Raw genomic sequence first — 25,827 nt, forward strand, 5'->3', positions numbered from 1 at the left:
CTAAAAATTCTCGAGTGTCTGTATTCATCCAAGTTTCACTAATAACGGCAATGTCTATTTTCTCTGTACAAATTAAAGCCCTCAGTTCATCCATTTTATTACGTAAACTCCGGCTGTTTGTGTAGTACACTTTCAGATTATTACTAGTAGTTATGCCTCTACCTTGGCATTTGCTGTTATTTATTTTATTACTAACTGGGAAACTCTTTACTTTACTAATATAACAATTTTTTGTACTATCGCTTATCGCCCTTCTATCATCGCTTGTTCTATCATCTATCATCGCCTGCTCAATTTGAGGTTGGCCTAAACAACTTCATTTCCAAATTTGCAGACGACACAAAAATCGGCAACACTATATTAACTGAAGAAGACAGAATTAGCCTTCAAAATGACCTTAATAAAATTATCAGCTGGTCAGAAAAATGGCAAATGCCCTTCAATGTAAGCAAATGTCAGGTACTGCAATGTGGGAAGAAAAACAAAAGGTATGGTTACGAAATGAAGGGCCAAATCATTAGCAAGTCCTCACTACAGTAGTTAAGGATCTAGGCGTACTAATTTCAGACGATCTGAAATGTTCGAACCAATGTATCTCTGCCGCCAATAAAGCCAACAGGACCCTAGGCTTCATCAAAAGACATTTTACATATAAAAGCAAAGATATTGTAATCCCCCTATACAAAAGCATAGTCAGGCCACACTTAGAGTTAGCAGTGCAGTTTTGGGCGCCTCACCTAATTAAAGATATAGAAATACTGGAAGCGGTCCAGCGTAGGGCTACCAAGTTAATCCCGTCCCTGAGGAATAAACCATACCTCGAGAGACTCAAGGAATTAACCTATTCTCTCTTAGAAAACGGAGACTCAGGGGACAACTGATTGAATGTTTTAAGATGCTAAAAGGCTTCAGTAATACTGATTCAGACAAGCTATTCACAGTAATTGCCGAGACTGTAACTCGAGGAGATGGTATGAAGTTGCAAGCAAGGAGGGCTAATCTTGATACAACCAAAAACTTCTTCACTTACTCTGTTGTAAGCGAATGGAATAAACTCCCTGGGAATGTGATTGAAAGTGGTACCATAAATATGTTTAAAAAGAGACTGGACATGTATCTCGACGCAATTGGTATCGTTTAGTTAGAATGGAGCAATTATTGCATATTCGCGTCTGCATTCATGTGTCTATTAGACACAGACAATATTGTAGAATATAAATAATAGATAAACATTCTATTCATCCTTTGATTTAAAAAAAAAAAAAAAAATTATGCATAGAGTAAGTATGTGGCTGTATGCCCAAATTTTCCTTTTCCTTATTATTCTACTTTCTGCCGATCCTATAAAATTCCTTCAGGTTTTTCATTCCTGCAAGGTATTACTTCCTCTCTTGTTTCCTGTACGGCAAATGCCGGAGGGTCTGGAGGGTGGGGGAGAGAGCCTTCTGCTGTGCTATCCTTTTCTCCTGCTCCTATGCACTATATTAGGATTAAGGCCGGACCACCTCGTAGGGACCGTAAGGTCTGTGTGGTCTGTGTATCTATGTAACTCTATGTAACTCTCTCTCTTTCTGTCTCATTTATTCACCCACCACATACACTTTTATTCATTCTCTCTTTTCTCCACCATCTTCTCTCATATTCATTCTCTCTTTCTCCTGCTCCTCACTCTCTTATTCACTGTCATTCTTCATGCATTCCACCTGACGTACCACAGAATATAATTATTTTAACCGACGTGAATGACGGGGTGGAAAGGTAGAGTGGAGGAAGACATGAGGGAGGTAACTTGGAAGGTGGGAAGGAACGGTAATGAGAGAGAGAGAGAGAGAGAGAGAGAGAGAGAGAGAGAGAGAGAGAGAGAGAGAGAGTATATTGTGCGAGTCGGATTGTGATGGAATTAACACTTCAACCCAAAAACATTTAAAGACTAATTTTGACTAACCAACAGACCACCTGACACTTATTAGGGGACACCTCTATCAGTGAAGGGGTTAATGAAGACTACATATCTAACCCCTCCAGTTTGAAAAGTCCCTCCTGAGCTGAATAAAATCGTCTGGAGATACAAGATTAAATTACAAGATAAGTTTTTGTCGCGAAGATGTTAAGTAAGCACCTCAAAGAACCACAAAATTTAATTGGTCCTGATGGTGATTTGCTGCAAGAGGTCGTGTAGTTTGGCGTGTGGGCCTGGAGCGAACAAGGGTGACTGGTGCAAGGATGAAACACTGCCCTCCAAACTGCAATCACAAATACATAGATAAATAAAACCCTTGTGAATCTTAAACCTCGCACCAGTACAAGTTAAACCAAGACTAGGGAAACTTTACTTATATATAGTGCGATTGACACTCTCAGGCTCTATGACACACACACACACACACACACACACACACACACACACACACACACACACACACACACACACACACACACACACACACACACACACACACACACACACACAAGACTGGGAAACTTCAATCCTTACTTATATATCGTGCAATTGACACTCCCAGGCTCTGTGACGAACTATTAACCAATCAATATTAACCCTCCCAGCCTCGTATGACACTCAGATGAATGAAATCGTCTGGCGTGAGTTGGAATAGAGGTATAGAGTTGTCCCCACCGTGAGAGAGTTATTTATTCCTTTGAGGTCAAAATCCATATCAGCGGAAGTATACATAGAAAAAATATCATTTTTTTTTTTTTTTTTTTTTTTTTTTTTTTACGACAACCAGGCTCTGTGACGAACTATTAACCAATCAATATTAACCCTCCCAGCCTCGTATGATAGATGAATAAAATCGTCTGGCGTGAGTTGGAATAGAGGTATAGAGTTGTCCCCACCGTGAGAGAGTTATTTATTCCTTTGAGGTCAAAATCCATATCAGCGGAAGTATACATAGAAAAAATATCATTTTTTTTTTTTTTTTTTTTTTTTTTTTTTTTACGACAACCGAGTCTCCATAAAGTGAACAGTTATCAGAAATGTTCGTATTATTTCAGCTTAGGTTTCACACTGGTTAGGCTGAGAAATGTTGGGTAATCGTGTGAATGAATGTATAAGCAATGAGTCATACACACACGTCTTGCAATTAGTGTAAGATTGTTAAATAAGCCCAAAATTTTTACTGTAAATAAAAGCAGGTAAAGAAGACAGAAGTAAACACCGGTAATTTACACATCTTCTTCATCATCATCATCATCATCATCATCATCATCATCATCATCATCCAGACCTCTTACCCACCTAATAAGACAGGCTGTAAATTCTTCCCCAGGTGTCCCTATAAATAAAGCCAGGTAAAGCCACGTGTCACTGAATAAAGAGACTGAGGGGAAGTGTAAGGTGAGAGGAGAGGGTGTAGGGAGGGTGTAGAAAGAGTGTAAGGTGTATGGAGGGTGTAGAGAAGGTGTAGGGTGTAGGGAATGGCCTGATGTAGAGGGGAGGAGGAGGAGGGGTGAGAGAAATGATACATGAGCTTGAGAATGGGAGGGAAGGGGGAAGAAACCGGTGTATGAATGGGTTGAATAGAAAGGGGCGATATAATGAGAGAGAGAGGAATGGGAGAGAGGGGAAAAGGGGGTCAGGTGTAAGAGAGAGAGAGAGAGAGGGATAAGGGGTAACCTAAATGTTCTCATATATATATATATATATATATATATATATATATATATATATATATATATATATATATATATATATATATATATATATATATATATATATATATATATATATATATAGCTCTACTCAAAAGTTTCATCCACAATCCCTCGCTCATGCTTATAGCTGAAACAAGCGTCCTAACTTTTGCGCCATGTGTCAGCCAGTATGTCAGCCAGTGTGTCAGTGCTTTGTTATGCTCAGTCCTGCTTGGCCATCAGTGACAACGTTGCCTGCAGTGTAGTGCCTTGTAAAGAATAATAAAAGTTGATAGACAGGTAGATAGATGGATCGATAGAGATAGATAAAGGCAGTAGGCTGAGCTGTAATTTTCTTTTTTACGTACACATGTTTACATATTCTCTATGCAAACACCATAGAAAAAAATATTATGTAATTCCGGTAAACATATTTTCCTTTTACTTTTTTAGTCATAGATCTGTCTCTGCCATAGACTTGGAAATACTACGACAATTTTAGTAAGCTACTTTTTTTTAACTTATAAATTTCCGTCTCTACTGTAACCCCCTCCTCCCCCCGAAAAAAAAAAGCAGACATATTAAGCCAGTTCCAGTAGACAGAAATATATTTTCTTTTTGGAGACGTAAAATGTTCCTCCTCTACCATACGCAAAAAAAAAAAAAAAAAAAAAGTTCTAGTAGACTAACTCTCTCTCTCTCTCTCTCTCTCTCTCTCTCTCTCTCTCTCTCTCTCAAATGTATCCCTGTCTACTCCCCCTGACAAAATATTTCTCCATAAATCTCAGGAAATATGCGGCCTTTTATCTAGCGTCCACGTGCGAGCTGCCGCCTCCTAAAATTGATATCGTCCCCCCATGAAAGAAAACGGAGAATAAAAAACGGGTGGCCGGGGAGCTGGGCAAATATCTACCTTGTTATGGTGGAATAAAATTGCTCTCTCTCTTTTTACTCTCTCTCTCTCTCTCTCTCTCTCTCTCTCCATTTGGCTTTCTCTACCTTCCTTTTCTTTGTTGTTCTTTTCCTTCCTTTCATCTCTGCTTTAATCCCTCGTGTCTTTTTTCTCTCCTGTCTTTCCTCTGATGTTGTCTTCTCTCTTCTGATTTCCTTTGTCCCTCCTCTTTGGTTTTCTTCCCCTCCTCTGTGTTTTTTCCTTCCCTCATCCTGGGTGCTTATTTTTACCTCCACTATCTTCTCTCTCTCTCTCCCTTTCTCCTAATTTTTTTCTTCCTTCCCCTAGTATTCTTTTCTTCTCTTCTCTTCCCCATGTTTATCTTCTCCTTCTCTTTCATGCATCTTCCTCTCCATTCCCTTTTTTTTTTTTTTTCCATTTTCTGTGTTTTGGCCTATTTCCTCTTCCTATCCACCTGTACTTTGATTTATTCTTTCTCCCTCTCCTTTAGTGTATTCTCTCTCTCTCTCTCTCTCTCTCTCTCTCTCTCTCTCTCTCTCTCTCTCTCTGAGTAGAATTAAATCGCTTGAAGTTGGCAAGAATTAAAAAAAAACTACGTCATCAGGCTGAAGAAATTAAAGTTTTTGGGTACAGGGTCACACCTCTCTCTCTCTCTCTCTCTCTCTCTCTCTCTCACACACACACACACACACACACACACACACACACACACACACACACACACACACACACATACTGTCCATAGTTTCTTTGTAGTTGAAATAGCAGACGAACGACAAACCCTCCAGGATGATGCCTGACAGACAGCACAAATATAACTCCGTTCAAATATGTAGTAGCTTGGATCGCTATCTGTCAGCGTCTGTCAGCCTGTCATTTGTCAGCTGTGGCCATCGTCGGCGCGGGAACGACATGCAAGCGTTCTACATACAAGTGGACAATCTAGTTTCTTTCTTTTTTTTTTTTTTTTTGATTTTGCAAGTTTTATTATGTATTATTATATGGAGGTGAAAAAATGCTACGCGAGAAACATACCTATTACTAACTAGACTAGATCTATCAATAATAATCTTTTTTAGCATACCAATATAAGAGGGAATATAGAAACAGTGGAATCTTTAAAATTATTGGATTATGGATAATGTTTGAATTTTCATGTTAGTAGATTAGTTTTAGTGCTACTTTCGATCCTTCCTGCAAATTTATCTTCACTGTCCGTCCTTCGAAGAGATACTTATACCTGTTTACTCTTATGGCTGATTATTAGAGGCTGGGAGTTCTTTCTGCTTTGCTTTCCTTTCCTCAGTCTGATGCAGTAAGAGTGTAAATCTTTCTGTTTATCTGTGGGCCTGACCATACAGTTTGAGTGCTCTGTGTATCTTTGTAGCTTTGTGATTCTCCGTCTCACTCCATCAACACCCATCTTCTCTCTGTTTCTTCTACCCTAAGCTCTACGTCTTTCCCTGCTTCCTTCCCTCTCTCTCTCCTCCTCTTCCTACACTCCCCTCCCCCTCCTCTCCATCCCCCACTCCTCTTCTCACGACCCAGCCTCCCAATCTCTATCCCCCACATCCCAACTTCTTCACCTCCTGTTATCCTCCCAATCCTTCCAGTCTCTCATTCGTCACTCTATCCCCCCTCCAGTTCTTCCCCACATTTCCCCCCCCCTCTCTCTCTCTTCGTATAGCCCCGTCCTTCCCTCCTCTCACCTTACTCCCCCTCCTTCCCTGTCTCTTGTTCTCCACTACATCCGTCCATTCCCCTTCCCACCCTCTTTCTCCCTCCCCTTCTCCCATTCCCTCTCACCACTCTCCCATCTTCTAGCGTCCCCCTTCCCCACCTGTCCATTTCCCTGCTCCCAATACCTCTCCCGCTTCCTCCCGCCCTCTTCACATTCCCTTACTCCCAGACTCCCATCCTCTTTCATACCCCCATTTCCCCTCCTCTCTCCTCTTCCTTTCACCCTTCTCAACCTCCCCATCCTCCTTCCTTTTCCGACAACTCCGTCCCCTCTCCCTCACCCTTCCCCCCTCCCCCTCCCTCACTTTCCCCCTCCGCTCTCCCTCCCCCCTTCTCCCTTCCACCACCCATGTTCGCAGCTGTAGGACCATCAGCCTCTCTTGTTCCCGCATGTACACAGCCCAAAAACACATGGCAAAATACTCACCGCCGAAACCCAAAGGAAAACCAAGTGAAACATAGTGCAATGCAGCCCGACCCTCGCTGTTTTAGTGTTCATTGCGGCGATGGTGAACGTTCAGGTGGATGTCCCCTTCTTTTTATGGGAAATCTGCAGGTTTTGGAAGTGCGTTTTTAACCCCCCCATCCCACTCCCTTTTTCCTCCCCCTTCTCTCCTCTGGGCGTAATTTCTCTAATGGTACATTCAGGAGGGTGTGTAGATTAGAACAGAGGTGCAGTTTTGGTAGATGAGAATAGAGGCGTTGCTTTTGTCTCTACGGAGGGGCTGTGTCTGTGGGTGAAATTTAGGGAACCATTTTCGCTCTGGTCTGATAATGTCCTGCCCATCTCATTCCAGCTCAGTCCAACCCAGCCTAACGTCACCTGTCATATCCAAATCTAATCCTGCCTCACTCACTCAAGCCTAACCTAACTTTGGTCCCACGAGAGGTCTTCTTTATGCTGAATATAAACGTGGGGGAGCAGCGAGACCCAAATATGAAAGATGGCATTGCACTGGAGGGATCAAGAAAAGAGCGTAGACCAAACGAAGCTGAAAATTAACACTTCACTCTAATTACTTTTTTGGGGAGGCTGAAGGGATTGGAGTATAATTAAACGCAGCTTAAAGTGTGACAATGCGTGACTGATGGCCATATTATTAAAACTGGGAGCGCGAAGAGGCACACACGAACTTCCCGATTCCTGATTGTCATTTTTTATTTTCTTAACGATACTAAGGTGTTCCAGGCTTCTCCACCTCGCTGCTGAACGCCCTCATTAACGTGGCATGCAGGCTAATCCCACCTAATGCTCGTAACTGTTCCATAAATTGAAAGTCCACATATTCCTGTCAGCCAGGTTTTCACACAGTTTGAATTAGCTGAGAGGTAAAATCAAGTCAAATATATTTTTTTACTTGACTGACTTCCTTTGGTATTTTATTTTGCATAATGTATGAAAAAAGAACAGGTCTCGATTTTGACTCGATATATTTTTTTTTTTAATATTTTGCTTGATAAATGAGAAAAAATGAACGGATCTTGATTTTGGCACTCTTGATGTATTTTCTTTTGTTCCCACTTTGCATGATAAACTATAAATAACTGTGACATGAGAGACTGTCCCTTCCGTCCCAGCTAGACAAAGGAAAGCCTGCAGACCAATTGATTTTGTGTGATTGTGTCTTCCTGTGATTGTGTGATTCTCTCCTCGCCCCTCTTCTCGTCCTCTTCTCTTCCCTTCTCTTCTCTTCTCTTCTCTTCTCTTCTCTTCTCTTCTCTTCTCTTCTCTTCTCTCTCTCTCTCTCTCTCTCTCTCTCTCTCTCTCTCTCTCTCTCTCTCTCTTCTCTCCTCTCCTCTCCTCTCCTCTCTCTCTCTCTCTCTCTCTCTCTCTCTCTCTCTCTCTCTCTGTCCTATATATATATATATATATATATATATATATATATATATATATATATATAAGTTCTGCTCGCCTACGTATCTACCTGCCTGTATGCTATATACAGTATCTATTTCTCTTTATATATCTGTCAATATATCTATCTCTCTATCTATCTCGTGGTCTGTCTGTCTATCGCTCTCTCTCTCTCTCTTTGTATCTATCTCCCAGCCTCCCTCTCAATTTCTCGAGCTTCATCTTGCTCCTGTCTCCTAATCCTCTCTCGTTCTTCTTCCACTCACCCCATTTATTCCCGCAGCGTCCTCCTCTTGTTCTACTCTATCTCTCTCTCGCTCCCTGGATCCCTCCTCTGGTTCCAGTCTAATCTTCGTGTTCTGCTTCGTGTCTTCTGTCCTCATTCCATTTCCCTCCCTTTCTTATTCTCTCATTTCCTTTTCACTTCCCAATTTCTTACTTTCCTTCCCTTTTCTCACCTCTTCCTATTTTTTTCCTACTCCTCTTCTTCTTATGGATCCCTCCTCTCTATTCTCGTTGTCTTTCTTCTCTCCTTCTATCATCTCCTTCCTTATTCTCATTTCCTATTCTCTCTTCATTTTCCTTATCCTATGCCTCCTGTCAATACCTTCTCTTTCCTCCATTTTTCTTCCTACCTTCACCTTTTCCTGTTTTCCTCCTCCCCCTTCCTTTTTCTTTTCTTTTTCTCTCCTTTCTCTTCCTGTCTTTTTCTCGTCTCGTTCTTTTTTCTTGTTCACTTCCTTGTCGCTCCGTCATGCCCTATATTTTCCCTCTCATCCTTCCCCTCCTCGTTTTCTGTTTTCTCCTCCTCCTTCCCTATTCACTCACATATTTTTCGGCCTCTCCTTCGTTTTTCTCTTGTCCTTCCGTATTCTATCCCTCTTCCTTTCACATTCTGTCTCTTTCTCTTGTTGGGGAGCCTCTTTCACTCATTCTTCTCATACTTCTCTTTCCCCTCTCTTCCTACTCCTACTTTCAATCTTTCACTCTCAGTTCTCCCCCTGATGCACACTCTGTTATCTCATTTTCACTCTCATTTCTTAGTTTACCATTCTCACTCATTTCTCATATTTAACGCTCTCTCACTTATACCTTTTGCTCTCATTGCTTTGATTTTTTTCTCATTCTTCTCACTCTCACGTCCACTCTTTTCACTCTTCCTCTTTCCTCCTCTCAGTCTTCTCCCTCTTCTTCCTCTTCCTCTCCTCTTGTCACCCCTCTCCACCTCACTTTTCTTCCCACCTTCTTTCCATTTCCCTCCCTTCTCCCCTTCCTGTCCCTATTCCTCCTCTTCGTGTATTCTCTTCATCTCCCCTTCTCCTCCTCCCCCTCCTCCTCCTCCTCCTTGTCCTCCTCCTCCTCCTTCTCCTCCTCCTCCTCCTTCTCTCCAGACCCTCCAGCAAATCACAGTTCTCTCAACTCTGTCCAACTTGGATGTTCGTCTCTGTCTCCCTTGCTCTCTCTCTCTCTCTCTCTCTCTCTCTCCCTCTCCCTGCTTGCGTGTGAAGGTGCTGTTTGTCTGCTGTTTGCCTGTTTGCTGTTTGTCTATCTGTTAGCTTAGTTACCGTTGCCAATACCATGCAACTTATTTAGTCACCAACGATGTTTTTAATTACACGAGCACATGCAATGAAAATATTAAAGTATCCCATTTTTTTTTTTTTAATGCATCCAACTCTGGCCATAGACTTAATATCCCGTTCCCTGAGGCCCGGCAACCCTCCCACCTGTATACACCTTCACATATCACCACTAACGCTTACAGTACAATGATTTCACTACCGGTATCTTTATTACTTTATGATTTTTTTAACGTTTACTCTAGCTGCCTTCAGACGATTTTATTCATCTTCGCAAAGGTCCCTTATAATGAATAGGTTAATGAGGACCATCTAATCCCTCCAAAAATGAAGAAAATCGTCGGGTGGTAGAAAAATACTCTGTTATAGGCGTCTAGGTGGTCAAGTAGTCGCCGTTGCAAGTTCAGGCTCATCTGAACGTGAACCCGGTCGACTACAGGCCCAAACTACCCTCCCTTCCCGGTCTCCCATGCTCCTTTTGTGGGTCTGGGAAGGGACTGATGGGCTTCTGTGCAAGACGTCCCTCCCCAACACCAGTAAAGATATTGAAAAAAGGGGGACCGGTGGATGATAAATGGAGATGCAGAGATAAAAATTTGCTCACAGTTTCTCCGCGTCAACTTAGCGTAGCAGAGACGCATCTATGGCCAGAGAAACATACCAGGCACGTGTGTTCAGCCCCCCCCTCTCTCTCACACACACACACACACACACACACACACACACACACACACACACACACACACACACACACACACACACACACACACACACACACACACACACACACACACACACACACACACACACACACACACACACACACGGGGGATGAGATGACCACATGAACGTAGAGACAGCAGCACGCATAACTTCACATACATCCTTTCATCTGCAAAATTATGCTACAAATAAACACACACACACACACACACACACACACACACACACACACACACACACACACACACACACACACACACACACACACACACACTTTTTCATCTCAAATACGGTCGGACAAAGGCGCTATTTCATCCAAACTTTTTATGCAAGTCCCCCGTTGGAGTTGAGGGAGTATTGTGATTGGTTTGTGTGTGTGTGTGTGTATGTATGTGTGTGTGTGTGTGTGTGTGTGTGTGTGTGTGTGTGTGTGTGTGTGTGTGTGTGGGGTAGACCATTCATAACTCTGATTACATATTCAGAAACAAAAGTTGACCTACTATTCCAGGCATGTCAGTCACTTTCCTCCTATGGGCAGAGAAACACACCTAGCCTCCCTCAGAGCGTCTCCTCGCCCACTCTCCTCTTCCCTTTCCCCTCTTCCATCCCTCTCACCTCTCACGCTCTTCCCTTTCCTTCTCTCTCCCATCCTTAGACATACTTCTCTCTTCCCACCCTCTTCCTTTCCTCTCCTTCTTCCTTACCAGTCCCTCTTCTCTTCAATAGCTACCACCACCCTGACCCCTTCCCCACACCATCTCCCCTCTTCCCCTTCCCTCCCATCATTTTCCTTTCCTCTTTCCTCTCTCCAGTCTCTCACGTTTCTCACCCTCTTTTATTAGTGTATCCTCTCCCTTTCCAATCCCTATCACTTTCTTCAATAACCACATCTACCACGACCACCACCACCTTGAATCTTCTTCCTCTCCTCTCCCCCTCCCTCTCCAGTCCCTCTCTCATCTCACTCCTTCTTTTCCTCCTTCCTCTCCAATCCCTCTCCCCTTCTTCAATATCCACCACGGCCCACCCTGACCCCTCACACCCTCCTATCAGCCAACACACCACAGATCCCCATAAAACTTTTGTCTTTTCAACCCTCACGGGGCTCCTTTTATCACCTCATTTTACAAGTTCTATGGCTATTGCTTCACCGCCCATACACCTTCCCCTCCCCCTCCTCCTCTTCCTCTTCCTCTTCCTTCCCCTCCTCCTCCTCCTTTCACCATTTTTCACTCGCCGTGTCCATTTTTCACTAGCTTGCTGCTTCTCTCTTTTTTTTTTTGTCTGGTGGCTCCTTCATCAGTTCTCCTTCGCCTCGCCGCCTAAGCACCTCTTGCCACACGCTTCCTTTCGCGCCTCGTTTTTCGTATCTCCCATGAGAGAGAGAGAGAGAGAGAGAGAGAGAGGACAGAGGCGAAAGTGAACGCAAGAAAAAAATGTGATCAAAGGAATGAGGAATATACTGTATACACACACGTTTATGCATTATGTATGTATCTAAGTACAGCATTATGCGCACATACACAATTATACGAGAGAGAGAGTGAGAGAGAGAGAGGGGAGGGGAGGGGTGGAAAGAAATAGGCAGAGACTGGGGAGAAGGTAGTAAGGTATGTAGGGCGGGGGAAAATAGGTACTAGGGAGGGTGTGAGAGAAAGAAACACCCCTTAGAGAAAGCCTCTTATAGGGGAGAAGGGGAGAGGCCTGGAAGAGAGTTGGGGTGAATCCTCTTGATCGGGGAGATTTTAGTGGTTGTGTTATAGATAGAGGGCGTGAGGGCGCATCCTAAGTGTGTGTGTGTGTGTGTGTGTGTGTGTGAGAGAGAGAGAGAGAGAGAGAGAGAGAGAGAGAGAGAGAGAGAAGGTAAGGAAGAGCAACAGGGGAATGAGGAAAAAAAAAGAGGAGTGGGAAAAAAAGAAAAAAAAAGAGGGGGAAAGTAAGTGTGAAAGGGAACGAAGAGACACAAACACAACTCAGACAAAACACAGCCGCAGACATCAAATACAGACACAAACACAAACCAAACAGCGCACAGACAGATGCACACAAGCTACACAAATAGGTACACACACACACACACACACACACACACACACACACACACACACACACACACACACACACACACACACACAGAACATATAGACACCGACAACCACTGACAAAACCACGTACATACAGCCACAGACAAACACACACAACCATAAACGCACACACAGCCGCACACAAACACACAAAACCATATACACACACACACACAGCCACTGACAAACACAGAAACAGCCACAGGCAAACACGCACAGCCACAGACAGACAGGAAAATACTTAAGGGAATACAGAGGGATACAGAAGAAGGGGAAGTTCCTCTGGAGATGATGGGAATACGGTATTAGGCAGAGGAGGAAGAGGTCGCGTCTGGAATGCCAAGAGAATTCATAAACGTTTCCTATCTCTACATATCTATATCTTTACTGCCAATCCACGTCACCTTACCTCATGTACCAGGTGTGGCATGGCAGTAAGTGGCACGGTTAATTGTGTGTGTGTGTGTGTGTGTGTGTGTGTGTGTGTGTGTCTGTCTGTCTGTCTGTCTGTCTGTCTGTCTGTCTCTTTATCTGTGTATCTATTTGTTTCTGTCTCATTTTGTCTGTCAGTTTGTAGGAGGCGGTGGCTGAATCGGTAGAGAGGCGGCTTGCAGTCCTGATGGACCCAGGTTCGAATCCTGGCTGGGGCAGGGCCAGTTTAAGGATTTGAATTTCATTAAAAAAAAAAGCAGACTTTCCTGATGTACCAGATGACCCGCCGACATGTCGTAAAAATACCCCCCCTAATACCAATACACCAGTCCTGTATGAGACAGCCCTAGCATGTACTCAATATGGATGTTGGGTGTTTTGCGCCGAAGTGGTGACATGTGGAGGTGTAGGATGACTACTGGGCCTTGGGATAGGCTACTGCCCCCAAGATATAGGCCCTGAAGCCTTTGCCCAGAGTTGGACACATAAAAAAAAAAAAAAAAAAAAAAAAACCTTTGTCTCTGTATGTTTATCTGCCTGTCTCTGTATTTACCTCCCTGCCTGTCTCTGTATCTGTCTGTCTGCGGTCTGTCTAACTGTATCTTTCTGTCTGCCTGTCTGTCTGTCTGTCATTGTCCACATGTCTACCTATCAATCTTTTTCTGCCTATATATATATTTACCTGTCTGTCTATCTATCGATCTGTGTCTATCCCTCAATTCAACCTCTGTCCACCACTCAGCGCCGTCCTCTCTCATATAAATACCACTGATTAATAAATCTCCTAAAGTAATGAATATCAAAGAAGAACACGTGTCTATCTGTGTCTATCTATTTGTCTGTCTGTCTATCTATTGCCTAATTCGTATGTCCAGAGAGAGCTCAATAACTGCTCTCCCTGTCATTCTGTCTTCGTATTTCTATCTACTGTCTTTTTATCCTTGTCTTTTTTTCCCAACTCCTCGCCAGTCTATCTCTTTTGCCCAGTGATAGATCGGTAAACACTTCTATCTGTCATTCTATCTATCTATCTGTTTATCCTTAGTTATACTTCTATCTATCCGTCTTTGTATCTATTGCCAGTTTTCGCCGTCCTGTCTCATATGCCAAAAAATAAATAACATTCCTATCTATCATTCTATTTCTCAGCCTTACAAGTATATATCAGGCTAATGTCTTCCTGTACCCTTTTTACTCTAACTTGGCCTCAAATTTCAGTCTCTCCATCATGAATACTTAGTTCTAAGAAGAGATAAAGCTAGAATATGATGCTAGTCATGAAGAAGTGCTGCGGAATGGACGTAGAGCCGAAGCACTGTCTTGTCTCCCACTGACCTGCCTGATATAAGATGCAAAGGGACGAACATCAGGGCCAACTTAAATAAAAAAAAGTACTTCAGTTTATCTATCTGTCTATCTATCTATCTGTCTACCGCTCCTCGCCGCCCTAGCTCATGTACTAGGGCGGAGAGTCCATGGGTAGGAAAAATATCAACAATATCGCAAAGAAATCTAAATGCAGTCAGGCTGTTCCCTCATGCACTATTCAAATTGTTTTTCACTTCGTTCTGGGGCTTTCTCTTCTCGCTCTCCAGTAACATTTTAGAGAGAGAGAGAGAGAGAGAAAGAGGAGGAGGAGAGAAGCTTAGGAACTCACGAATACTTCAATGCTGATCAAATGAGGGATTGGACCCAGCTCTTTACGTCCCGGCCATTCCTAAACCCGAGCGTCCTGGCTTTATTGGGGCCGGGCCAGGGAAAGAGACAGGGTTGGGTACATCTAGGCAGCTATACTCCTTTCACCTTAACCTGGTCCAAATTTCCCTTCTTCGGCGGCTTCTCTCTCTCTCTCTCTCTCTCTCTCTCTCTCTCTAATATATCATCGGACTGAATGGATTAACCTCACCTGCCGTCGGTATGAATGATATTTTAATTAAGAATAAGGGCGAGTGTCTGTGTTTGTTTTTTTCTTTCACGGGAACTTGACATTAATGCCACTGATTCTGAAAAACTGTGGGTTATTTTGGTGTTGTTTTAGCCATGGAAGAAGGAGAGAGAAAGAGAGAGAGAGAGAGAGAGAGGTGGGAGGGATGGAGGGTTTGAGGGAGAGAAAGGGGATGCAAGAGCGAAAATGAGAAAGAGATACACGCTGAGATATGAAAGAGAGAGAGACAGACAGACAGACGGACAGAGAGACAGAGACGGACAGAGAGAGAAGGGGAATGCTCTGATATGACTGATGATAACACAGCACAATCTCTCTCACCCACCCACCCACATCCATCACTCTCTCTATCCCCCCCTTAATCCTATAATTCAGTTACCCATTTATCCTCTATCATTTGCACCCATTATCTCTGCAGTGATTATCTGGGATCCCGATTAACGTGAACCATCAAGTCGTTTATCAGTTAATTTAGTGTTTTTTATCTATTTTTATTATTATCTTTATTTTTATTATTATCTTTATTATTATCTTTATCATCTATTTATCTTTATTATTTATTACCTTTATTATCTTTATTATTTTATTTATCTTTATTATTATCTTTATTTTGGTGCGGGTAAGGGGATGGGTCTGTTATGATGTGGCAGGGGTAAACCAGTTCTGCTGTCGGGCCCTGCTGCGGATGTCACTGATTGCATTGCCCAGTTGACCCTTGTGCGGTGTGGTGCGGTGAGGATCTGTCCGTTCTCCCCTTTGGGGCTAAGATGCGAATGAATGTGTTTGAATGGATGAGTAAATGGAGAGTGAGTCGTCCTGTCTCGGCTACCTCCCTTTCCTTGGGGGAAGCAGCCTAGGTATATAGATAGATAGATAGATTTTGGATGAGAATGAGACTTCTGAGAAATTTTGTTAAATGGATGGAGGGGTGAATGAATAGATAGACACATAGACTGAGAGACAGATAGATAAATAAGTAAAGAGATACATCAGAATATGGCCATGGGGTAAAAGACGACCTGATTCAGTGCCTATCAACTACACGTGAACTATTAAAGCGAGAATAATTTTTAAAAGCCACAATCTACCCCTATAGTACTGGACGCAACCATCAGTTTTCCGATCCAGGTCCCTAAGAACAGGCTTGAGTTCTAAATATCACGGTCCATAGAAGAGGGAAGTGAAGATTTGGGAGAGAGAGAGAGAGAGAGAGAGATTCAAGGCTCTGCTCAATAAAATCCTAATATAATACATTAAAATAAATAATAACAAACACAAGAGACAGCAGCAACTAAATATAAAAAGAAAAACGATGAGAAACAGCTGAACAGATGTAAAAGAAAGAGAAATCCCTCTCCAAGAACCAACTACTTAGCAAGAAAGAGAGAGACAGAGAGACAGAGGAAGAAACTTAAAGGTAAAGTCTTAGGAGGAGGGAGTGGGAGCATGTCTGGTAAAAAGAGGAGAGGAAGACTGGAGGAGGAGGAGGAGGAGGAGGAGGAAGACAGTATGGAGAGAGAGAGGAGGAGGAGGTGGAGACTGGAAGAGGAGGGTTGAGTGAGGAAGGTGATAGAAAAATGAAAAATATAAAAAGAGGAGAAAAGGGGGAAGAGAAGGAGGGAAAACATGGGAAGAGTAAGAAGAAACACACACACACACACACACACACACAATAAAAATGAGCAGCAAAAATGTCTTCCAAGCAAGGCCCGGGATTAGGAGAGCTAAGAAAGAGACACCTATAGCCTGTAACCCCTCTTGCTGGGGAGTGGTGTGGTAGTTAAGAGGCGATCTGAGGTCTGAGTAAAGTTAGAGCCGAGGAAAGCGAGTGGGAATGTGAGGATGGTGGAAGGAACTGTGTGGCTGGAGGAGAAAGGAGAGAGGGAGAGAAGATTGGAGGAAAAAGATGGGATGAGAAGGAAAGAAGAAAGGGGAGGAATGGGAGAGAACGGAAAAGGTTGATACGAGAAGAACTGAAGGGAGGAAGAGCCAGTCAGGAAAGGGAAAGACAGATATATGAGGGGAAGATGGAAGATGTGTGTGTGTGGGAAGGTGAGAGCTAGGAAAGAAGACACCTGTGGCCTGTAACCACTCTTGTTGGGGTGTCGTGTGGTAGTTAAGGGGGGGATCTGAGCTCTGGGTAAAGTTAAAGTCGAGAAAAGCGAGACGTAAAGTGAGGATGGTGGGAGAATGGAATTTTGCAAGGGATGAAGTGAGAATAGAGGGAAAAGATAGAAGGGGAAGGATGGACTAGGAGAAGGAAGGGCAGAGGGATGTGTGAGGAGGTATAGGGGTGGGTGGGGGAAGAGGTGAGAAGGTAGGCTATGGGAGGTGATGAAGAAGAGAAGAGGGAAATGGGATGAGACGAGATGGTGTGGAGGGAGGTGAGTGGGTGTGGGAGGTGTGGAACTGAGATGTAGGACGTAGTATGAGGATGTGGTGGATGTGGAGGTGTGGAAGGTGGTAGGAGTGTGTTAGGGCAGGTGGAGAGGAGTGGAAAAGGATGTAGGGACGTAAGGGGATGTGGTAGAAGAGTTTGGGAGATTAGAGCGAAGTAAAAACGTGAAAAAGAACCTGGGAGATGTGTGAGAGGTGAGGAGAAGGTGTGGGAGAATGTGTGGGGGAAGGGTGAGTGGATATGAATGGATGGGAGAAGATGTGGGAGGAAATGAGTAGGATGTGCAGACGTATGAGAACATGGAAGGAGGTGTGGAGAGGTGTAGGAGGAAGTGAGAGTAAATGAGCAAGACAACTCGTTAGACTCCTGTAAGCCACTCCCTCCTGGATGAAGTTTAAGTTGCGGAGAACAGGATTAATGGAAGCGAGGATTGGAGGAGTGAAAATTGGAAGGGAAAGTTAGGTAGGAAGACACGTGGGAGAAAGGAGAGAGCATGAAAGGAAGGGAATTAAAGGAAAGGGCAGGGATGGGAGGAAAGGGAAGGAAAGGCAGGGATGGGAGGGAAAGGAAGGAAAGGGAAGGAAAGGCAGGGATGGGAGGGAAAGGTAGGAGAGGAAAGGAAAGGAGGGATGGGAAGGGAAGGGAAAAATAGGGATGGGAAGGGAAGGGAAAGGATGGGATGGGATGAGATGGGATGGAAGAGAAGGAAAGAAAGTGGAAGATATGTGTGGAAGTTGAAGAGATGGAGAATTAGGAAAGAGGAGGGATGGGTGGCATGGAAAAGAAGGGAAAGAAATGGTAAAAAGAGGAATGGCACGAAAGGGATGAAAAAAGAAGCAAAAGGGATGGAAAGGGGAGAAAGATGGACGTGGAAGGGCAAGATAAGTAAAGAAAGAAAAGTGAAGGAAGAAAGGGGAAAGAGGAAAAGAAATTGGAGAAAAACGGGGAGGACGGACAACCTAAGAGAGAGAGAGAGAGAGAGAGAGAGAGAGAGAGAGAGAGAGAGAGAGAGAGAGACGAAGATCTAAGGGAGAAACGAGCAGGATGCAAATCGGAAAAATTGGGGAAAGAAAAAGTAATGTGAAGGGAGCAAAGGCAGCGAGAGGGAGGCAAAAAGAGGGAGAGGCAGGTGTGTGTGTGTGTGTGTGTGTGTGTGTGTGTGTGTGTGTGAGAGAGAGAGAGAGAGAGAGAGAGAGAGAGAGAAACTAGCACCGTGAAACTCGAGATCAAAGGATATAATTTTGATACGACTAAAGCCATCCAGTCTAAAACGACGAACGTCCTGAAAAGCATCAATTAAAAAAAAAAAAAAAATGACACGTGTGTGGATGCAGGACAGGTGTACATTACTTTGAGGGGGGAAAAATAATGAAATGTTTCTAATGTTCAGACCATAATCATGACCTTTTTTTCTTATTGCACCCTCCCCTCTCCCCTCCTTTCCTCTCAGTTCCTCTCCTTTTCCCTCCTCTTCTCCCCACTCCTCTTCTCTCCCCTGCTATCCTCCTCTCTCCTCTCCTCTGCCATCCTCCTCTCTTCTCTCCTCTCCTCTCCTCTTCTCGAGAGTACAAAAAATGGAGTAATAATCACACAGTGTCCTCTCAAAATTCGGACACAAGAGCTCCTTTGCCTTCCATCAAACGAACCTCACGCACGAAAAAGAAAACGGGCGTCATTCGTGATCAGTGAAGGGGCGACTTTGATATTCACTTTGCTATCGAGTAGAGAGCATGCTTCTTGCGCCTCTCAGTTCTTAGGTCTCGTCTTCCTCCTCTCGCCTCTTCTCTCCTCTCTTTCCCTGCCCTCCACCCCTCCCTCCCCTCTCATCACTGTCTGCCTCCGCGCTTCATATATATTTCATCCCCTGAATTAACCACAGACTGATGCATTGAGAGCTTCCTAATTTTAACTTTTATTTCTCAAGTTACGTGAAAATTAAAATAAAAGAAAAGTTGTTTACTGTTCCTCTGCGTTTACGTCACTCTTGGGTCATATTCGTCACTTACCCTCGCATCATATCAGAGAGATTTATATATGTGAGTAGAAGCATGCCATGTATCTCTCAGTTGATGAATATTAAACAGTAGGTGTATATATAGAAAATAAGTCGAAGTAGAAAAGACAATAACTGTAAAAAGTGAAGAGAAAACTAGAAAAGTGTTAAAATAATAATGGGAAAAAGACTGAGAAGCAAACAAACTGACGAGAGGATAAAGAATAGTAAACTGAACAAATAAAGTTAAAGAAATAAAGCCAAGGAAACTGAAAAAGTAAAAAAAAAAAAAGGAATATAAAGTAAAGAAAAATGATTAACAAAGTGGAAAAAGATAAAGAGAGAAAATGTTAAAACGAAAACTGAATAATTAAGAAAGATAAAAAAATGTTAAAAATGAAAAATAAAAAAGAAAAGTGAAAATTTATCTTACGTCCCTGGAACAGAATCAGGCACTCTGAGGTGGTGCATGATTAATACCTGTGTGTATTTTGAGGAGACAGATTAGAGAGAGAGAGAGAGAGAGAGAGAGAGAGAATTACAGATGAAGAGGTAAAGGGAGAGGTGGAGCAGAGGGAGAGGGAGAGGAGACAAAAATGAAAATGAGGAGGAGGGGAAGAACAGAATGAAAGATGGTGAAAAGGGAGAGGGAAGGAAGGGAGGAGAAGAGACAGAACAAACGGAGATGAATGGGAGAGAGAAGGGGAAGAAGGGAAAGGTATGAGAGAGAGAGAGAGAGAGAGAGAGAGAGAGGTGGGGAGGGAGAACGTAAGAAATAATAATAAAAAGGTAGGTTAAGGAAGACAAGGATGACAAATGAGGATCCACGGTGGCTGGGTGTTAATACGTTCATCTCGTGGGCAGTGTATGTGTAAGGAAGCTCTCTAACACCTCTTCTTTAGCTATTTATTTTTCGATATGACTGGGTAACATCCTTCTGTACGTTACTAAGCGGAGTATGGCCATCTTAGAAGGAATTATATAACAGCATAGGACATTAAGGCGAAATAAGCAAACTAAATCGCTTAAAGCAGGTGTTAGGGAGCTTGCCTGACGGACGAAAAAAACGGGTCTAGGAGTCGAACCCAGGACCCGGTGGATATTAAACCCCTTCAACCAGAGGACGTATTTTTTGCTTTACTCTTTTTAACAACTAGACGATTTTTATGTAACTGAGGAATATCGTCTGGAACTGAGCGGGCTAATTCCTGTAAGCCAGAGATCTCGTACTAAAAGCCATTCGTACTTCGCCAACATTTGGAAGGGTTAAATCTGGCAGTCACTCTCCCTCCATTTACGTGCCTGAAAGTGGTCCTCCAGTTAGATACAGAGAAGGTCAACCGGAAGTAACCGAAACGTTAAAAAAAAGTAAAAATGAAGAAAGAAGAAGAAGAGGAGGGGAAGGAGGAGGAGGAGGAGGAGGAAGAGACGAAGAAGAAGAAAATGTGAAGTGAAGTTTGAGAATAATCATGGATCAGAAGAAAACCAGGTGGGCAGAGGGAAAATGAGAGAATTAGAAGGGAGACGGAAGGAAAGGAGAGAAAATAGGGAGAGAGGAGGAAAAGAGAGAAAATAGGGAGAGAGGAGGAAAGAAGAGAAAATAGGGAGAGAGGAGGAAAGGAGAGAAAATAGGGAGAGAGGAGGAAAGGAGAGAAAATAGGGAGAGAGGAGGAAAGGAGAGAAAATAGGGAGAGAGGAGGAAAGGAGAGAAAATAGGGAGAGAGGAGGAAAGGAGAGAAAATAGGGAGAGAGGAGGAAAGGAGAGAAAATAGGGAGAGAGGAGGAAAGGAGAGAAAATAGGGAGAGAGGAGGAAAGGAGAGAAAATAGGGAGAGAAGACGAGAGGAGACAGAACAAGTCCCTAGGGAGATGGAAACTGAGATGGGGGGGAGGGGAGGAGGGAGGAAAGTAGAAAAGGGGGGAGAGAAGCAGTGATCTGGGAGAGTAGAAATGGAGGTAAGAAGAGAGAGAGAGAGAGAGAGAGAATAAAATCATAGTGAAGAGAATGGAAGGGAGGGAAGAACAAAAAAAAAAGTAGTAGGAAGGAACATAAAGGAGGTAGAAAAGAGAAGAAAAAAGAGGAAGAGAGGAGGAAAGAGGGAAACAAGAAAAGGAGGAGAGAGAGAGAGAGAGAGAGAGAGAGAGAGAGAGAGCGAGAGAACACAGAAGAATGAAGGTGCTAAAGAAAAGGAGAAAAATGTGGAGAGAAGATAACGAGGGAAGAGAGGAGGAGGAGGAGGAGGAGGAAAGGAAGGAAAAATTAAAGAAGTGGAGGAAGGGGAGAGAAAGGGAGGGAGATGAAGAGTGGGTGGAAACAAGACAGAAGATATAAATAGGAGGAGTGGAGGAGGAGGAGGAGGAGGAGAAGGAGGAGGAAGAGGAGGAGGAAGAGTAGGAGGATAGGGAGAAGAAGTGAAAGACCTAAATGAAGCAAATGTAAAAATATGAAAAGAAAAAATCACAATAAATAACTAATCTGAAGGTAGGAGGAATAAAATGCAGTAATAATAATAATAATGATAATAATAATAATAATAATAATAGTGATGAAGACGTAGGACGACATGCAGTTTCAATAAAAAGACAGAATAATGAGTAAGGATAGAAGACAGAAATACAAGAATAGAACAGAAGTCAGAAAAGTTATAGAGCTTCCTTTTGGCATATAACTTAGACAATATTTTTTTTTCTTCTTTAAAATATAGCCCAAGGATAACCAGAAATTTAAATAAAATCTCGTAGGACACAATGTATTTTTATTAGCACCAGACAACTTTATTCTGAGTAGGAAGACCCTTCGTTGTGAAGAGGTGACTGAAATAGGAGAAACTGAACTCTAGATTTAACGCTCATTAATCCCTGACTCTCTAGAACGAATAAAATCACCTTAGCAAGAAAAAACTTAAAAACCCATCATCGTTCTGAAGATACTAATAATATTAAATGGGAAGGGATTTTTACTTTTAAGGAAAGAAAAACGATGAGAAAAAGTGTACGGTTGTGTCTCTGGCGCCTTCGATCTTCCGTCACCTCGCCTGAAAAAGTTCCACATGATGGCTGGGCACGAAAGCAGGAAGAGATTAGGTGTGTGTGTGTGTGTGTGTGTGTGTGTGTGTGTGAACGTGTGTGCCTGTGTATTTGGATGAATGTGAGTTTGTGTGTGTGGTGGGGAGGGTGAATGAGTGTGCTTATGTGTATGAGTGCGTGAATGTGTGTGTGTGTGTGTGTGTGTGTGTGTGTGTGTGGTCGTGTGTTTGAGTGAATGTGTGTGTGTGTGTGTGTGTGTGTGTGTGTGTGTGTGTGTGCAGGTTTTACGTATGTGCACAGGCTCAAACTTGCAAATGTGTGCGTATTTATGAGTGGAGTGGGAATAACAGGCTGATGAAACACAATTGACTCCAGTATCTCAAAATTGGAAACTCAAATCTCGAATATGGTTGGCAGAGCACACCCCCGACTCACACCCTCCGTAACAGCCCAATTTCACAGCTCATATTAAAAGGGACAAGCACAAAGCACTCTAACAATGGGCAGTAAAGGACAGGCCAACAATTCAACCTCACTTCACCCCTCTCACCCCCCACCCTCTCACCCCCCCTTCTCTCTCCTTCTTCACCCTGCCTCTCACCCCGATTTTCACTCCTCGCACCCCTCTTCTCATCCTCTCACACCCCTCCTTTAACCCCCTCTCCCCTCACCCCTCTTCTTTCCCCCTTACACCCCTGCCCTCCCGCCCTCCCGCCCTTCCTCTCACCCCTCTCTCACTCTAGCGCTCCCCAGTGTGCCCTAACTCACAGCTACAAACCTGAACTACTTAATTTCCACTCTGGCTTACGCTACAGTCGGACAAATTACATGGCGACAGGGCGGAAGCATTGTGAAACTGGACGAAATAATTCGAGAAACCATGCAGCCTAGGTGGATGGTTCCCGTGGTCTCTGGGAGGTGGTACCATGGGTGTTACGTGATGCAAAAGCCATGTAGCTGGCCTTGCAACAAACACTCCCAGGCGGGATATTCAATCACATTTACACAAATTCCTGGCTGAAGCTACTGCGCATACTGTATACAACTATCTTTTTTACACAACTAAAGGCTACGGGCTGGGATACACTGGTTTCGTTGCCCTTGGAGAGGGAAAACTCCAAATTCAAACCCCAGGCCTTAGGTAAGAGTCGGCCACAGTTAAAAACACAAAAAAATGTGCCCTGTCTGCTGTGGCACACAGGTGATGATGGAGTTGCATAGCACCCAGTGTGTCTTAATTTTTTTATGCAGAGAAGGAAGAACCAAAGGTTGGAAGCCTGCAAAAAAATAAAAAAAAGTTTTTCTTGCCAGGCTAAACGATAAAAATGGGGGGGAGCAAAATTCAGGATACGTTTATTTTTAGATGTCTGGACACAGCGTCATTAACAGGTGAAAGAATGCGTACACCAGCATGCTTGGCCAAGGTCTTCAAAGTCGTGAGCGTAAGTCATGAGATGAGAAGGGTTGTTGCTGAATAGGGACAGAAACATGCCCAGAGGACTACCTTTGAGGGGACGAGGCCACCGCTCACAGGATACGGCGTTAGGTAATAAACAGAAAGCTAGTGTTTCGAAAGGAGACAATAGTGTGTATATTTTTCCTCACTCCATCGTCCTCAGCATGTTTTCTCACATTTCCGTATGCTGTAATTACTGGTCACTCATATGTTATTTTGATTACAGGTATAAGTGTAATCACGAGTACGTAAAGTTTCTCTCATGAGATTTTACTTTCCATGTTTCCTTATCATTACGTACGTTTTTATTACCTCAAGCTTACATTTTTCTTTCTGTTGTAAAAAGTCAGTATTAATTAAGTTTTCGCTCACTTCATTTCGCCATTCTCGTTTTCTTGTTTTCACGTATATTTTTTTTAGTGCTTTGAGTTTTTTTTTTTTTTTCCTCCGGAACTGAACAAAGGTGAAATAGTTTGAAAGACCCCAGTAATTTAGTTTAATAGTGGTGGCCGATTTTCTAGATTTCGTTCAGGTTATTCTCTCTCTCTATATCTCTCTCTCTCTCTTTCTCTCTCTCTCTCTCTCTCTCTCTTAATCGCTACATAAACCTAAATTGGGCGTGTCTTTCCCACGTCGGCCGTCACAAAGGGAAATATCAGTCACAAGGGAAAATTTTACAGTCACAAGGGGAAATTTTACAGTCACAAGGGGAAAATTTCAGTTACAAAGGGAAATTTCAGTCACAAGGGGAATTTCGCTGTCAGAAGGGTGATTTCACAGTCACGGTATTCACACAGTCACAACATTCACACATGCAATATTCACACACACACACACACACACACACACACACAGTCACATTATGAACGGTCACATCATTGGCACATAGTTAAACATCAACACTACTGCAATATCCACACATTCGTTGCATCCACTAACTGTCAATATCCAAACAGCCATAATATCCTCACAGTTCAACATTTACACAGTCACAGTATCCACACAGTCTTCACAGCTGTAATAATCCCCACATCCACATAGCTCTATTATCTCTTAACAGTTGCACAGTCATCAAAATTACCCATATCCCTTCCATTAAGTCACAAAAGGCACACTCGTAACATCTTTAAGCATCCACACATCAAATTACTCTTTCTGATCATCCACACAGCTGCAACATCCACACAGCTGCAACATCCACACAACTGCGATATCCGCACAGTTGCGATATCCACACAGCCGCGATATCCACACAGCCCCAGTATCCACACAGCCACATAATCCACACAGCTGCAGTATCCACACAGCCTCAATATTCACACACCCGCAATACCCGCACAGCATAGGATTTCGACGTGGCCCTATTCTCTCTTATCCTTGCCTCCCCTCACCTCCACCCACCTTCCCCCACCTCCCTCTACCTCCTTCCTCCTCCCCCACCTCCCTCTACCTCCTTCCTCCTCCCCCACCTCTCTCTACCTCCTTCCTCCTCCCCCACCTCCCTCTACCTCCTTCCTCCTCCCCCACCTCTCTCTACCTCCTTCCCCCACCCCAACCCCTCCCAGGACCCCTCGCTCTGCGTCGCAAATGGTTGGCGATATCATCAACGCACCTAATTACTTATTTAAAGGCTGCCTGCTGCTGCTGTTGGGTGTGTGGGTGTGTGTGTGGATGAAGGTTGGTGTGTGTGTGTGTGTGTGTGTGTGTGTGTGGTGGTGGGTGTGGATGTTGATGTCGGTATGTATAGGAGAGCATTATTTTCTTATCACTTACAGTATCTACAGTATGTATCTGTCTGAACAAATACCGGTACAGTGTCTCGTATATTTTGTATGTTATGCCTATCTTGACGGAGGTATAAAGTTCATTCATAAAACGCGCGCGCGCGCACACACACACACACACACACACACACACACACACACACACACACACACACACACACACACACACATTGCCAACATCACATTTCCACCTCCACCCGCACTTTCATTACTACAGACAATGCTGTTCCATTTGTATTTG

Source organism: Coenobita brevimanus, chromosome 95 (assembly GCF_032717465.1).
Source record: "Coenobita brevimanus isolate Jiangsu-jjx chromosome 95, ASM3271746v2, whole genome shotgun sequence".
Lineage (NCBI taxonomy): Eukaryota > Metazoa > Arthropoda > Malacostraca > Decapoda > Coenobitidae > Coenobita > Coenobita brevimanus.